We start from the raw sequence: 15,206 nt of genomic DNA on the forward strand, positions 1-15,206 counted from the left end.
GCAAGCTCAGCGCTTGGTGCATAGAAACTCTCAGCAGGAGAAAACAAAGATGGCAGCGGGCCATAGACACTTGCCAAGGAGCTCTGAGGAGTCCGAGAGACCTGTGGACACTCCGAAGGGTAACATCACAGTGGAAAAAGAGTCCACAGAGCCTGCAATAGCTCAACAACAACAACAACAACAACAACAGCAAAGCAAGTCTTAAAAGTGGACTCACAAAATTACAAAGAAAGATGGCAGAACAGAGCCACACAAGGCAGTGAATGATGACACCCTTCCTTCTGTGTCTCAGCCAGCAGGCTGCAAGCCCAATGAACTGTGGGGTGATGGGCACCTATGTCAGGGAGATGTGTAGCACCCCAAGCTTCAAAAACAAACCACATTATTTCCAAATAAGGCCATTAGGCCAGCCTGCCAGCACATCAATCATGCACGGTGGCCCACACCAAGGACAGGCGCACAGTGACCTGGAGCTCCAGCAGAAACATGTCATTACTGAGTAAGGCCGGTCCTAGGCTCACCAGGCCAGCCTCTAACATGGAATCACTTCCAGGTTTGCAGCCTTTGCTGCTTGCCCTTCTGGGACTCAGAGAGTGCAGGGTAGAGGTGCTGTCTGTTCACAGGATATGAGCACAAAGGTCCAGCCTGGTGAGCCTTGGGATGGCAGACATCAAGGGCAAGGAAGTGTGAGGCAGCCAGGAGTTCACACAGAATCTGGCCCTAGAAGCCTGGTCTAGCTGCAACATTACCGTGACTCTGGGCAACAGCAGGGTATCTGTCCAGTCTCTGCAATCATCTAGTATTTATGGTGCTTTAGAATCCAGAAACCTTGAACAACTCATTGTAATGAATATTTGCATATAGACCTTTTGGGGCCAAAACACTGCAGTTTGCAATGCCATGACTACAAATGAATATGCATCAAATTTATGGGAAAGATGGAGGGACGGAGTGGTGAGTGTGTGGTGGAGCGTGGAGAGAGGTGGAGCTAGAGATGCTTCAATAGTGACTGGTGTGCAGTGGACCAAGGAACATGTTGATGTTTCGTAGGACCAATAGGGTAAAGTATAGCAGCCTAGAACTTGCAGAAATGATGACTGCAGACTTGGAGAAAGAGGGACATAGAAGGCTTGTGTGACAACCCCTATCCACCTGTCCCAAAAGTAATAGCCTAGACAGAAATCAAAGAGAGCTCTTAAAAATTGTGATAAGAATGCTGAAATGCTAAAGTGAAGTTCTCCACAACTGATGGCTTCTGGCAGAAAGACTCAGTTTTCTTTAAGGGACTGGCCACGGGAGTTTGACCACGCTCCACTGAGTAAATGGACAACACAAATTGGCTTCTTTCTTCTTCTTCCTTTTCCTCTTCCTTTTCTTTTCCTTCTTCTCTTCCTCTTCCTCCTTCCTCCTTTTCTCCTCCTCTTCTCCTTCTCCTCTTCTTTCCCCTCTTCCTCTTCCTTTTCCTTCTCCTCTTCTTATTCCTTCTCCTCCTCTTCCTCCCCTCTCCTTTTATTTGTGGAGGAGGACACAAAAGTTGGGGGAGGCGGGGTGAGCCTGGGTGAACTGGAAAGTTGTTGAGATCAGGGTTCGTGATGTGAAATCCACAAATAAAAATATTATAGGGAAACGTTTGTCTTAGGGTTTTATTGCTGTGAAGAGACACCACGACCACGGCAACTCTTATGATGGAAAACATTTACCTGGGTCTGGCTTACAGTTCAGAGGTTTACTCCATTGTCATCATGGTGGTGTTCAAGCAGACATGGTGCAGGAGAAGAAGCTGAGCGTTCTACATCTTGATCCACAGGCAGCTGGAGACAGACTTGAGTTTATGAGAACTCAAAGATTACCTATGGGCTATGAGGGCCATTTTCTTTCAATTCATCACAAAAAAAAGAAGAAAGGAGGAGAGAGGGGGGGAAGGAAAGGAAAGGAAAAGAAAAGGAAAGGAAAAGAAAGAAAAGAAAAGAAAAGAAAAGAAAAGAAAAGAAAAGAAAAGAAAAGAAAAGAAAAGAAAAGAAAAGACAAACTCTCAGCATATAGTAAATCTTTAGGTCTTCGGCACAGCTTAACTCAATATCCTATGCCTGTTATCTGTGAATCAATACTAGTTTATGGAAAATGTTTGGTGCCCTGAGGGATCATGGGACATAGAATAGGGAGGGAAACTGACTTGCATCCAGAGAAGAGGCTGGCAGTTATATGGACTCAGAAGTATCAGTTCAATGCAATCAGAACTTGTGTCCTAATGGAAAAACGAGGTGTCCCACACTATGACAGCCTCCCATGACTAGCAAAATACCCACTCGCCGTGTACAGTCTTACCGATGGGTGACTCAGGGCACATGTACCCAAGCAGATAATGGCAGGTGTTACTCTGGGGTTGTGGAAGACCCTTGTGAGTTCTGATCCACAAACATCTTTACTGAGGGAGTCCTGCTGTGTGTTAGAGATTCCCACATGCTTTTCCTACTTAACCTTCCCAACAAACCTTAGGGTTGGGAAGATCATTCTACCTTACAGACATGAAATTTCAGCATAGACTGATCATCAATCAGTTGGTTGTTGGGATACCAAACACCTCTGGATGCTGCTGCATTCCCCAGTTGCTGCTGCCAGAGGCTTTAGTGAAATGCAGAAATAACTTAAACATAAACAGAAAGAATCCTAAAGTTGGCTAGACTGAAGGATTAAGAGCCAACCAACTAGGAGACAGAGGGAAGGAAAGATGGGGGAGGGAAGAATGGAGAGGAGGAAGGGAGGTTACTATGGCGGCTTGAAAGCTTTCTACAGGATCAGAAAAGTAGGACCGGGCCACAAGGTCTCTCATTGGTCCTGGAAGTATGTCGTCATGAGACTCTCGGGTATACATAGACACTCTTGACCTTCTTTCTTCTGTTCTCTTTCCTCATGGCTGTCACAGCTGATTTTGAACCCTTATTTGTTGTTTCTCTCCTGTCTCTTCCCTCATACTATTATTCATGCAAACCTGTCTCATGGCCCGAGCCAGGTGAACATGGATGCATACAGGGTGAAGTAAGTCAATCTGTCTCCTGTAGAGTCTCACATCACCATGTCGCCACCATCGTGGCACAGTCTACAGTATTAGAGATTGAATCCAGGGGCTTATGCATGCAACATAAGCCCTCTTTCATTGAGCTAACCCTTGCCCAACATATTCTAGTTAAATCTTAATTTTGTGTGTTAGGGGACAGACAAGATGTCATGTGGCCCGTTCTGTTTATAAACTCACAGTGTTTTGAAGCTGGCCTTGAACTCCTGTTACCATCTCCTGAGTGCTGAGATCACAGGCACGTCCATCTTGGCTAAATCTGAATTTTAAGAAATAATAAAGTTGAGCATGTTTCTAGCTCCTTGGAGAATAAAAAGAATAGGTAAACAAAACATAAAAAATAGGTTCCTGACCTGGTTAACCTTTGAACCTTTCGGCAATTTGGCAATAGTTGGGCCTAAAGAAGTAAAAGACAGGGAGAATGGAACATGAGAGAGTTAGCAGATGAAGTCCTTTCTGGAATGATTTTCACTCTCCCTGGCAAGTTCATCTACTCTGTTGCTGCCTCTGCTGATTCCTTTGTGAATACTGGGACCAGTGTTTTGGGGTTTCTAACATGAACTGACTGTTAAAAGCTCTCCAGGAACTGTCAGGCTTTCAACAGCACAGGGAGAGTAGGGAGGCACCAGTTTCATGGTCTGAGCGCGAGACATTTCTTTCTGGTATGAGACAACCACTGTTGTTCTACTCTGGCCTTAATATGTAAGCCCTTTAATATATATTTATTACATTTGTTCTGTTCCTCTAGTGAGCCATGACTAATACAAATTGTCATAACTTTTTAGAAAATCAACAATTTTTTAAACGAATTATCTAATGTTACCGTTTGAGGTTATTTTAAATTTATTGTCATCATCATCATCATCATTATCACCACCATTATCATTGTGTGTGTGTGTGTCCAAATAGAAGAAAAAAGTATCAAATTCCTCAGAGCTGAGTTACAGGTGGTTATGAGCTGCCAGATGTGGTGGTTGGGAACTAAACGTGGGTCCTCTAAAAGAGCAGCAAGTTAAAATGGCTCTTAACCACTGAGCCATCTCTCCAGCCCCATGGTTTGGATTTTAAATTTGCATCTAAACTCTTGTGTTAAAGACTTAGCTCCCAAAGTATTCGGAAGTGGAATGGGGAAGTGATTGATTCATGCAGGGTCTCACCTCATGGGCAGATTACTCCAGTTGTAGATTTATAAATATGTATGGGTTAGGGATAGGTAGTGCAAGCTTTAGATGGTGGGGCCTGGTTGGAGGTCGGAGGTCCTTGAGCCCCTGTCTCTCTTCTCCCACATCCCCTCCATCTGCATCCCCAGACACTCCATGGTCAGCAGCTTGGCTCCACCATGTGCTCCCTGTCTTAGCGATCTGCCTCACCCTCAGCCTAGGAACAACAGAGCCAATGGCTACTCCCCAAAGCCGTCCAAGTCTGTCTTTCTTCCTATAAGTTGTTTATTCAGGTATCTGGTCACAGTGAGGGAAAGCTGGCTTGTTAATCCATCCGATCACAGTAAGCTACCACTTACTATTGCATGATGGAATAGTTGTGTTTTTGTCTGGTCTAACACTTGTTGGATATAACTAACATTAATGATACCTAAAGCTGAATGCAATTCTGTAAAGTTTTAATTCTACCTATGTCTCATTTCAAAACTGGGGCTATGGAGGACTTTCACAGACAGACGAACAGGTATCAGCAAAGCCTCTGCACGAGCTTGGCTCCTGCTAGAACTAGAAAATCAAGCTCAAAACACTTGAATTCTCACAGGTATAGATGAAGGATTCATGTGGTAGCACATAATTATTATAATCTCAGCACTCAGAAGGTTGAGGCAGGAGGATGAAGAGTTTGAGGCAGTCTTGGCTGCCCAGCAAAACACTGTCTCAGAACAAACAAGAAGAATCAAGTGGCTCCTACCCAAGGATCCATGGCCACCTGGACAGCTCATGGGAGAAAAGCTAAGTCTTTCTTTCCTCCTTAGTTGGAAGTCATCACATTTGGGACAACTAATAAACATTAACCTGTTTTCAAGTTTCTGGAGTCTGAGGACACTTTCTATTGTTTCACTCTAGATTGGTCACACACTGTAGTCACCATCATTGGCACTGGGTCTATGTCTTTCTTCCTTCTAGTCACAAGGTATCCCACATACCCTGAGTTAAAATGAGGTCGCCACCAGACAATCAAAGAGATCACAGTCCCTAAGAAATGGTGGGGTCATTTGTAGTGGGGGCTGGGGTGCCTGTTTTAGAGTCTGTCAGGAAGTAGGTACCTAGGCTGATTAAGCTAAGCAAACAAACTAATGGACTGGTGGGAAACAGGAAGCCCATCTGGACCGTCAAGCTGAAACCATGGTTTCAGGTGACTATGGTATTTGTCACTCTCTGGAATTATAGGCTTTGAGCAATTTCTTGTTTTCCCTCACAGCCAAGGCTGATGACCTCTGCCAGGTCCTTGTAAATCATTCTCTTACCCCAACAATAAAGCTCATAGATTATTTCTCGCTTTGCCATTCATGAGCTCCAGGAAAACAGACTGCACAAGTAATTCAAGCACTGAGTGTGCGGTGGCTACACTTAGATGAGAGTGACCATTTGACCCAGAAAGACTGTTGCCCGTTAGCTCCTGTGGCTAGTAATTAAAGAAAGAGGCTAGCAGGCTTGACAAGGGAGCCCCAGCCAAAGATTTAGGAGGTCACTGGCAGGACACAGAGGCTGCGTGGTGATTGGTAGGTTTCACCTCTAACACCAGTGTGTTGTGTGACCTTGAAGATGCCCTTTCAGTCTCCTCTGCCTCAGTTTCTTCATCTGCAAGGTTGCACTAGTGAAGAGCTTTGTACCTACTTATTTGATTCTGAGGTTTTGTTTGTTTGGTTTTTTTTTTTTGTTTTTGTTTTTTTTTTTGTTTTTGGTTTTTTTTGGCATGTGTATGCCCATGTGCATGTGGCTCAGGATTTCCTCCGTCTGAGCCTTTGCTGCCTCTGGACTTGGCACTGTCTTTCCTACTTCTTTACTCAATGTTAACCCTTGTCTGGGCCTCAGAAGCCAGGAAGGTTTCCCAATCCTGCTCCCTCACTCCCCTAGCTGGGATAGGGTTGGCACACTTGTCTCCTTCCATAAGTTACGTATGACGCACTGAGTTGTAACACATTGCTTTGTAGTGTGGTGGATGTCTGTGCCCAGGTGTCTCTTTCTTGGGGCCTGACCACATTCCTTCCCTCAGTGCACCAGCAGGGAACTTTGCCTGCGGGTAGCCGGTGAATATGCAGAAGGAGAGCTCTGCACAGGAGGATTTGTAGAACTGACTCTGCTTTGCATTGCCCCTTGTGTAATCATGAACACTTACCCTAACTGTTCTTCTTGGGTATTCAATAGGTTTGTGGTGGCACTGTGACAAGCTGCTCCTATCTCTTTTCAGAAATGAAGGAATCCACTTAACAGCTTCCATTGCAAGTGCAAGAGACTCTGACTGTCAGTCCACTACACAATTTCCTTATAACTATCCCTTGACAAAGGTCATGTTTCCTTCCTTGGGCAACCTTAGATCTTTGTTGACTAATAAAGATCCAGACAAGTCCCTTCAACTTGATGCCCCTCTACAGGCCACCTCAGCATCAGGGGTTCCTGGGCAATTAGCTAGGGGGCCTTCATCAAGACTGCACCCCATTCCAGCTTTTCCCTCTGTGGCTATTGATCCTAAGAACATCCCCATAAGGTGCACATGCTATATGCCATGCACGATTAACACTCAACACAGACCAGTGAGCAGAACCAAGATAATTGTCACGCCAAGTCCCCGTCCAGTAAATTCATTGGGAAATGTGTTCAGGTGGTCAACAGGATTTAGTACTAGTGGAGACTGGAGATTAAGACTGGAATGAAAGTGATCAAATTGTACTGGCTGGGTTTGTGTGTCAACCTGAGTTATCACAAAGAAAGGAGTTTCAGTTGGGCAAGTGCTTCCATGAGATCCAGCTGTGGGGCATTTTCTTAATTAGTGATCAAGGGGGGAGGACCCCTTGTGGGTGGTCCCATCTCTGGACTGGTGCTCTTGAGTCCTATAAGAGAGCAAGCTGAGCAAGCCAGGGGAAGCAAGCCAGTAAGAAACACCCCTCCATGGTCTCTGCATCAGCTCCTGCTTGAGTTCCTGATTTTCGTTAGTGATGAACAGCAGCATGGAAGTGTAAGCTCAATAAACCCTTTCCTCCCCTACTTGCTTTGTGGTCATGATGTTTATGCAAGAATAGAAACCCTGACTAAGACACAAATATACAAGTGAATGCCAGTCAGTTGCTTGAGGTCCTGTTAAATGTCCACTTGTGAGGTTCTGGTGTGCAACAGTGCAGCATCTGGAGAGCACGTGAATTAAAAAGTAGACCAAGGAGATGCATTGGTAGGTAGAGTGCTTGTTGTAGAAGGATGAGGACCTGAGCTAAGACACCACCCCACCCTAGCACCCACACGAAAGCAAGGCATGGTGCCACAATACCCATAACCCCAGCTCCAGGGAGGCAGAGGCAGGGAGACATGGCTAACCGACCAAAGCTGTGAACATCAGGCTCTGTGAGAGATTCTGTCTCAAAACAACCTGGAGTGATAGAGAAAGACACCTGAAGTTGACCTCTGCCCTCTCCATGCCTTTACATTGGTAAGCAAACTCCCCACACACATACACACGTAGGCATACCACATTCAAAACAAATAAAAATTTGAAATATCTATGGCAAACTCAAAAAAGCACAGATGCATCCATCTACTTATTTTTTTTAAAGACGTTTTCTTCCTTTAAAAAAAAAAAAAAGATGTATTTATTTTGTATGAGTACACTGCTGCTTTCCTCAGACACCAGAAGAGGGCATCGGATCCCATTACAGATGGTTGTGAGCCACCAAGTGGTTGTTGGGAATTGAACTTAGGACCTCTGGAAGGGCAGCCAATGCTCTTAACTGTTGAGCGGTCTCTCCATCCTTCATCTATTTATTTTCTGGTACTGGGAATGGAACCCAGGCCTCCAGGCTCAGTAAGTAAGTGCTTTACCCCTGAGCAACACAACTGCTCTGCAAATTTGTTACTGCACCTGCATCTTACTTACATTTTAAAAATATCTTTATTATTGCTGTGGTAGCTTGAACTTTCTGATCTGAGCTGAACTATTTCAATATCCTTGGCTTATTTCTCTTATTATTATTTTCTCCCTGTAAGGCAGTCTAGAGAACCTAGCTAGATTGCTTTTCTGTAAACACAAACCACCAACGTATTACTCTCCCTTCAGGACAAAGTCAATTTTATTTTTATTCTCTGCCCTCTTTTCTGTCTAATCCTCAATTTACCCTTGCCATTCTTTTAAAATAAAACATATTGTATTTTCCATTATGTGTGTGCATGTGTGTGCGTGCATGTGACTGCAGGTACCCAGGGCTGGGTATTGAGCTCAGGTGCTCTGCAAGAGGAAGCAGTCTTCACGGATGATGCATCTCCAGCCTCACCCGTGCTACTCCTGAATGCATGGAATTTCCCTGCTGGGTAGTCCTGCTGCATTGAGACGTGTGTATTTGTTGGAATTTCAGCACCGAGTCAGTTTGACAAGAACCATACTTTTCGCCTGGAACCCTGACCTGTCTGCTGATCCTAATGTAATTACCCTTACTTCCTGGACCAGCTCTGGAAGCACCTTCAGCCTTGCCAAGCCTGGCCAAGAGTGCTCTGACGACCCTTCACACTAACCCTCCACCCTACTCAAGCCTCTAAATGTTTATATTTAGGTCTCTTACATTCAACTGAAATTTATAGGCATCTTATATGGGGCCGCGTCTCACCTCTACTTCTAGATTATGAGTTCTCAGCGAGCGAGGAAAGTCCAATCCATCTCTGTCTGACCCTGAACGATTTTGCACTTGAAAAGTCCACTCTTTTTTTTTCCAGCCTTTGATTTTGTATGCTGACTCAGAGACAAAGGATTTCATTGGGGAGCCTTCAGCTGACACCTCCGGTTGATGATTCCAATTACAGAAAGCCCGGAGAAGCCACCACTATTTGTTTTCACCCCATTAGAACATTCTTTGTGTTAATTCAACATTTTGTCCTACGACTCATTAAGTCAAGCTATGTTGAAAGCAATTTAATTAAAACTCTTGTGATTTTGCAAGATTGCCAAAAATTCTAGTCTCTCTGGGCAGATCCATGGGTTATAAAATGCAGCTTTTCCAGACATCCGTGTAGTAGCCAGCAACCTGGCAGCTCAGACTTGCTCAGCAATGAGATTCTGAGATGTTAGATGTGTCCTTTCCCCCAGCCCCCTTATTGGTTGCAGTCTCTTGGCTGATTTGGCAAGTACAGCTTATAGCCTTCAAACTACAGTTCCCCCCTCCCCAAAATAAAATTAAACATGAAACAAGGGTTAAATGTAAATAAGGTTTAAAAGTTAAGTAAAAACATAGAAGCCAGTTATTTTTCCTGGTCTAGAAGAATAGCTGAAAGGTTTGTGGTATGTGCTATTTAGGCTTGGGCTGAGAGAAGAGAGCTAGTGTGGTCTAAGTCAAGGGTATAAACATTATGGCTCTACGTGTCGGAGCCGTAAAGACCCATTATGGGAAAGTCCTGGTTAAGACACTAAACTCTCTGACATAGGCCCAGAGAGGCATCACTTTCCCTGACATCATACCACGCCTCCACCAAACATACCCCTGGCTTCTCTTTTCTTTTTATAAAACAGAACAGTGGGGATCTGATATTCCAGCTGGGTGAACCAGTCACCAGGCCAAGGGACTAGCCCTCAGGAAGAAGGGCTGCCTCTAGGAATGTAGGGTCACCTTAGCCACATGAAAGAAAAAGGTGCAATAATCATTCCTTTATTGAAAAATTGTCTTTTCCTTCCCGCGCCCAGCACCGCATCTTCAGGCTGCCCGGAGGTTGTCCATTGTCTGCCTGCTTGGGTCTGGACTCCACAGCTTTCTCTTTTATTCTTCTATCTTTTTCCCTTGGATGCTGACCAAAGCTAAGTAAGTTTTTCTGGTTGCTCTGGGCTTCTGTTTTGTTTGTTTGTTGTTTGTTTTTTCTTTCAATCTAAAGTCCCACTCCCCTGCCGTGTGACTGCCTTCCTGCCGCCAAGACAGACCGCCCTGCCCTGGGCACTCAAATATCTTGTGGCTTTTTTCTACTTCCCTGCACGCTCCCCTCAAGGCTTCTGCCGAGACTTAAGAGTTGTCCTCTCCTGGAGTTTTTCTTTTAAACCCTAATAAAATTGTTGCTATGTTTCTGAGTCCATTTTTAACTTCTTTTATTCATGGGACTAAGGACCCCAAGAGGGGACCCCAATTTCCCCAGTGTCATCAGTAGAATTTGTTGGTTGTTTTTAGGATTCTTCATCAAGATTCTTTAGGAAAACATACGTCATCTCTGTAGGCAATGTGGGCTTTATTAAATGTGTTGAAGATTTAAAAAAACAAAAACAAACAAAAAACCTAGGGGGTTGGAGAGACTGCTCAGCAGTTAAGAGTGTAAGACCCCCAAAAACAGAGGGTGCCCCAGCACCCCACAACCCGGAAGGCGACACCCAAAACACTCGAGAGAAATGGTCTCGATGCAATAGCATGAGGATTTCTTTATCCCAGAATTCTGGGTTCCACAGCCAAACACCGCGCAGGGGTAGAGGACTGTGGACCACGAGTGCCGAATTGCGACAGCTTTTATAAGTTTACAACAAAGCCCCGTGAATCACAAACCAATCATTTCTTAGCATGGAGAGCCCAAGAAATGCGAGCCAATCACAACAGCTTTTATAAGTTTACGACAAAACCCACAAATCACAAACCAATCATTTCTTAACATGGAGAGCCCTCGAAATGCGAGCCAATTGATTTGTACCACTCCATAGTTTTTAGGCCAATCAGTTTAAATTATTGGAGCCCGTGCTCAGTGGACCAATTAGTTTCCTATTTTCTAGAATGTCTACAGCTGCGTCAACTCCTGTATAGGGGTAATGGCGTAAGCAGTTTAGAGAAGCAAGATAAGCTTAGCCCTTTTCCAGTTACCTTGTGGGGCCAGGATCACCTATTCAAGGCCTTTCTGCTAGGTCTAAACAAAGGGTGGGCTCTGGAATGTGACCTTTTACCTAGTTTCTAACAAATCAAGATAGCATTTTAAACTTCTGATTTCTTGGGTCATTAGAGTTAGGCTGTATTATTTTCTCTCCTTTCAAGAGCACTGACTGCTCTTCCAGAGGTCCTGAATTTAACTCCAAACAACAACATAGTGGCTCACAACCATCTGTAATGGGTCCAAGTGCACTCTTCCGATGTGTGTCTGAAGACAGCTACAGTGTACTCATATAAATAAAAATAAATAAATCTTAAAAAAAAAACTATCAGTCAATAGGAAAAGCAAATTAGATCCCTAAGTGAGGGGCCTTCCCTTCCCATGTCCCTTTAATTTTCTATCTATCTTCTCTTCCTCAAGCTCTGACACTGGAAGGAAGGTTGGCAGGTCCTATTATTTAAATTTTTAGCACAAACTCAAGCAGTGGACCAGTTCAGTGGTCCACTTAGGCAGAGATTAAATATAATGTTCCAGAGTTTCTCTCCGGTCTCCCTTAGCTCTCTGATTCCTGTGATCTCTGTTGAAATAATTTAGACAAGACACTGAGTACAGGGCAGAAACCAGGGAGTGGATTACAAAGTGAAGTAGGTATTGCGATGACCCACATTTTGAGAAGGCTTTATACTATTTCTAAAGCGTATCAGATAGCCTTCTGGGGGAGAATGGGAGGGCGGGTTCCTGCCAGAAGATTCAGACTCAGCCTTTTGATCAGAAATCATATAACAGAGCAGATGAAAAAGAATTAGAGAGAAAATAGAAATGAATTTATAAAAATAGCCATGCTTTACCAGGAGACAATAGCCCTCCCTCGATGGGCCTCAGCAAAGCCCTGATGCCGTCACCTTCCTCCCTGTTGTGTAAACTGCAGCTATCATTTCATCTGGTATTTTACATTTTATGAGAATATCACATATGAGCACAATGATTTTTTGTCATGTCTGCTTCTCCCTCCCTTCGCCAACTCCTTCTTCATTGATCCACATCCCATCTCAAACTCATGTTTTCTTCCGCGCGTGCGCGCGCGCGCGCACACACACACACACACTACTGAGTCCACTTAGTGTTGCTAATACAAACATGTATGTAGGGCTGACCACTTGGGTATGGGCTCATCCCTGAAGAAAACTGTCTCCCTCACTCAGCTGTCACCGACTGCCCTCGGGTTCTCACCCGAGGGCGGGCCTTTGTGGCCCCTTCCCTATCCTTGCTTTGAAGTTAACTGGCATGATACTCTTGTGCAGGTCTTGCGTAGGCAGCTGTCATGCTGAGTTCATGAGTGCAACATGGCTATCCCATCCAGAAGACCGTATTTCTCAGCAGTCCTTCAGCCTGTTGGTTCTTATAACCTTGCTTTCCCGCTGGCTTCCATGATGTTCTCTGAGCCTGGGGTTATAAATATCCCATTTGGGCATGACCACTTCAGGCTTGCTTATTCTCTGTACTTTGCCTGGCTGTGATTTTCTGTTACAGTCTCTATCCACAGTAAACAGATGAGGGCTGAGAAAGCACAGGATTTCAAATTCGAAAGAGAGGTGGTTGTGATACACTCTTCCCTCCCTCATCTGAGAAGCCATAGGCTAAGGAGAGACAACAGTTACACTTCCTCTCCGCTCACCTACCATTATTTTACACTTGAAAAATGAGTCTGTTAACAGGTGCTGAGAATGAACTGTGTCAAGAGCATGAATAAATAGGACGTGTTCTCTTTCTTCATATTAGAATTGATTGACTGGCCGGGCAGTGGTGGCACATGCCTTTAATCCCAGCACTTGGGAGGCAGAGGCAGACGGATTTCTGAGTTCGAGGCCAGCCTGGTCTACAGAGTGAGTTCCAGGACAGCCAGGGCTACACAGAGAAACCCTGTCTTGAAAAAACAAAAAAACAAACAAACAAAAAATGGATTGACTGACTAGCAGTAAGTTCACAAACTATATTGGTTTATTGGCTGCAATTTGCCAAACAGTCCCAGTTTTCTTGATATCTGGCCAAAGCAAATATAGGTTCTTTTACTCCAATAGTAGCTACTAAATGTAACTCTATGATACTGCAGGCCCAGTTCCACTTCGGGATGAGTGTACATCATTGGTGGGGCTGAGCTGCTGGGAATGTTTCATTTGCCTAAAGAGGAATTCCATGTGCTTGAACCTGTAATTTGACCAGCAGAGGTGGGGGAGGGAGGTCATTGGCCACTTGCACTATAACATGCAGGCCCATAACAGGGAGGGAGCAATCCTTACTCCTGTTGGTCTCAAGATGAGAATTTTGGGCTTTGGACAGGCCTTGACCTCACTCTGGCTCCAGGCACACCCCCACCCCCACCTCCCCAGTCACACATACACATACCCACACATTCTATATCACATAGTAAATCTATCACCATGGTTGTGCATATATAGGTTAAAGAGGGTGACAACGGGTTAAATAGGTTGAGTAGGGTACAGAATTGTGGGAGGAGAGTCTGGGAGGCCTCATGGAGATGCAGAAGCTGAAGCTGATAGGGGTGCAAAGGAGATCTGTGCTGGAGTACCATCACAGGGTCAAGACACAAAGCCAGAGTTGAGCCAAGCCTTGAGTGAAACAGCAGCAGCAAAGGGTGAGACGAGGAAGCCACACAGTGAAGCCAGCTCCAGATGGATGCGTGGGTAGATGGGTGGGCAGCCTCCTCAGTACACAGAGCTGAGTGCTAAAGCCCCTGGGACAGATGAGAGTTCCCCGATTGTTGGTCCCTCGATGGACACACTGAATGGCCAGATGACAGGTCAGCAGAGGCCATAATCACTGCAGAGTTAGGAGCCCTTCTCTTTATGAAGTCCCAGTGAGAATGTCGCACCCTTCCTTGGTCTGGTGTGTGACAAGTTCTCAGGCCTAGCTTTCCTGGTGATTTTAATAATACCTAGGCTTATATGATTCCATTTTGTTTTGATAAATTTATGGGGTGGCACCCATTTAACTTTTAGGGATTAAACTATCAGAGTCATGCTGGGTAGCTGGTGGTATTTACTTGCCCACCAAGGGACAGAGTCATTCTGCTCCTGTGGTTACACTCAACATGGAGTCAAAGGTTGCTTATAAAGTGGAGTCTCTCAGGGAAATCCTGAAGAACACAGTTTTACACAATTGGTGCAAATTAATGAGTAACTTAGAGCAGAGACCAGTATGGTCCCAATACAAGGACAAAATCTGATTTTCAAAAAAAACACAGAGCAAACTTCTGGCCTAGGCATCTGCAGGTCAAAGAGTTCAAAGGTCACATGATGTAAGGGTCCATGATTCCATGAAAAATGATACTCTGGACTCAAATACTATGTAAACACAACAAGTGTTTTATTCTGCAGAGGTCCAGCATGCTGGGGTCTCCTATTACCAAGATAGAGAGACCCCAAAGTGAGTTCACAGATCTGATTTAAAGCATCTTAGGGGTATTCAGGGTAGGTGGGCCTTGTCTTGCTCTATCTCTAGGTATTCTAGAGCCATTACCAGGGCATGGTGACTGGAGACTGTTGCTGAGGAATCCAGGGGTAAGTGGGCGTTGTCTTACTCTATCTCTAAGGACAGTCCATTACCCGGGTGTGGGAACTGACCCAAAACTGCTGACCCATTGTTCTTGCTTTGGGAAGGACTTTCTTGGGGCAGTTTCTGACTAGTTGCCTGAAGCCTGGGTTTTTATGTCTAATCTCTTGAACTGTCAGTTTGAAGCCTGTTATGGAGTCAGCCTATCTCATCACTGGGACCCAGAACTCTGCCAAGTCTGGGGATCTTAGCTAGACACTCTTATAGCCCCAAATCTTTCTTTGGAAAACAGGGAAAACTTTCTTTGACATGAATAGTCTAACCCCATTTTCCTGACACCACTCTCCTGACCCCTGCCTTGAATGAAGCCCTCTCTTCTCCCAGTGTCCATCTACTGGTTTAATAGCAGCTGGTCCTCCAAAGCCCACAACAAGAAGACTCCTGCACTTTCAGGCCTACCTTACAAGCTGCTGGTGTTCGAAAGGAATCCATCCTCTATCACCTTGAGGTTTCTGGTACTTGGCTAGCTACCCAGC

The sequence above is a fragment of the Apodemus sylvaticus genome, chromosome 4 (genome assembly GCF_947179515.1).
Source record: "Apodemus sylvaticus chromosome 4, mApoSyl1.1, whole genome shotgun sequence".
Taxonomy (NCBI): Eukaryota; Metazoa; Chordata; class Mammalia; order Rodentia; family Muridae; genus Apodemus; species Apodemus sylvaticus.